Source organism: Mus caroli, unplaced genomic scaffold (assembly GCF_978045245.1).
Source record: "Mus caroli unplaced genomic scaffold, Mus_caroli_1 scaffold_4, whole genome shotgun sequence".
Taxonomy (NCBI): Eukaryota; Metazoa; Chordata; class Mammalia; order Rodentia; family Muridae; genus Mus; species Mus caroli.
Genome location: NW_028227259.1, coordinates 77,931,544 through 77,933,858, shown reverse-complemented (window position 1 = coordinate 77,933,858; position 2,315 = coordinate 77,931,544). Strand labels below are relative to the sequence as shown.

Sequence of the window (2,315 nt, the reverse complement as noted above, 5' to 3'; positions counted from 1 at the left end):
GGTACTGTTCTTGAAAAATAAAAGCACAGAATGATTCCATAGCTCAGGGTAAGAAAGTCCATGCCATGATGTTCCAAAATGGCCTTTTCCAGCCACTGTAGTTAAAAGCCATTGCAAAGGACATAGGAGCATGAAGAGGAGTGGAAAGAAACTATCCAAGCCAGCAGCCAGGGCACAGTCATGCACCACAGCTGACTGACACAGCAAAGACCGCTAACATGGCAGCAGATCTGCACTTCCTTGAGAAAAAAAATCTGAAGGGGTCTTTGTAAGCATAATGCAGTCAGTCATGAGCATCACAGCCCATCCAGGTCCTGCATTTGGTGGGATATGATATAGATTTCACCCATCTTTCATCAAACAGCCTATTTCCACAGCATAATGTCTCAGCAAAGTGCATAAGGGCAAAAGAAAGAGAAGAACAGCACCAGCATGCTTGGGGAGAAGAACATAACCTCTGAAGGGCTTCTGCATGATACGCTGAGACAGTGGATCACTTGGCCTTTTATAGACGCAGTAACACATAAAACAGGCAATCCCGAACCTATTAAAATTTACATAGCAACACAACCCACCTTACAGTGGGAGTCCTGGATGCTGTCATGGTACATAAGGGTGGGAGCAAACAGGAAACACAAAGCTGGTTGGCTGTGGGTGTCAGAACTGAGCTGGATCATTCTGTGGCTGCATTTGGTACCACCTGTCTGACAAATGAACAAGACATCATTCTCAAAGGAATCCTTTCAAGGAAAACAATGAACCTGGACTGGTGGTAATGTTTATGCCAATATAACATATGCCGCTACCAAACCAAGAATTCCTAACTGGAGAGACCATAAAAGCAAGTCATGGACAAGAGAATAGACTTGTGTGTGAGAACCCTTACTGTAGCTATCAACCCAATGACAAAACAGGAAATGAGGAAATGAAAGTGTACACAGGGATGTGTCTCACCTTGTCCACATAACTACAGGAAGTTTGCCAAGTGCACAGGCCAGGAGACTAAACTCAAGCAGCCGTTCCTTCAGCAGTGTAATCTACTTTGAGTGGGTCGAAAACAATGATGATGAAGAGAGCCCTGGACATGTGCTAATGTCCTGGTGTTCCGATGTCGTCTGCTTAAAATAGCTCATCTAAGAGATCGCCCCTCAATAAAACTTTCCCTTGTTCTCTAGGTGCTCTAGAATCATTTTTCTTTTCTTCAAGGAATGAGAAGGCTTTGAGCACACCCCCACGTTCATCCATCGATGCAGGGTTTGCAATAGTTGGTCATGGAAATCGTCCAAATAACCAGCAACTTTCATCAGAAAAAAAAAATGGCGTCAATCCCTCTGCCTGTGTTGCCAAACTATCTTTTTCAAAGTAGTTTCTACTTCACCCCTATCTCATCCAAAAATCATAAAGTGGCCTTTCCAATAGGGGTAACCATGCCAAAATGGTGACAAATGTGGTTAGCTGCTGGTCTGTTGGACCATGAACCATTTCCTGTTAGGCTCGAACCTCTGGTTTCATGTTACAGCAAGGTACAGTTAAGGCAGTGACTACTAGTCTTGGCGGCAGATAGTCACCTGGGGTAGCTTCAGGACAATGTCTGATGCCTGTGATTCCGTGGGGATGTCACCAAAAGCACAGACCACAAAAGTAAAACTAGGCAGTGGAGCTCTATGGGACCCAAACGGGTATGCAACCAAGGGAACACCAATGAACTAAAAGACAACATCCACATATCACACATCTGATGAGGGGTTAGTCAAGGAGGCAAACAGATGGCCAACGGGAATGGAAGTAATGTCTCCAGCATGGTTAATCAACAGGGAGATGTGAACCAAAGCCACAACTAAACACCAGCACACGTTTGTAAGAACAGACACAACTGTATGGAGAAAAAAATAGAGGTAAGTGTATGAAGACATTGAGGCCATTGACAGTAGTGATGGAACAGGCTCCCAGACCTTAGCACAACTGTTGCCATTATAGAAGTACCACTTGGGCTATAAAACTCAGCATGTAGACAGCATCACCTGACAAAACTAAAACAAAGGCCTAATCCATCCAAGTCCATAGTTCTAGGAAAGGCCCTAAGTTTACTAACCTTGCCTATTGGCTTTTACAGTTCTGCTTCTAGATTACTGTTCCTGTGCCATTCTGAGACACACCCTGAGAAACTCAGAGCAACACTGGCATCCCAAACACCCAGCAGAGTTGTGCTGACTGACTAATAAAAACTTTCTATTGGCTTAAACTTTTGTTTGATTGCTCCCCTCTGATGGGTATTCCACAAGAGTAGTAGGAATTAAACGTGGAGTCGCTACCAT

General features: G+C 44.2%; 1 pseudogene; it reads right to left on the bottom strand.

Annotated features, from left to right (window-relative positions):
* Window positions 1-342: 342 nt before the first annotated feature.
* Window positions 343-1,245, bottom strand: LOC147005164 (sterol O-acyltransferase 1 pseudogene; annotated as a pseudogene).
* Window positions 1,246-2,315: the final 1,070 nt, after the last annotated feature.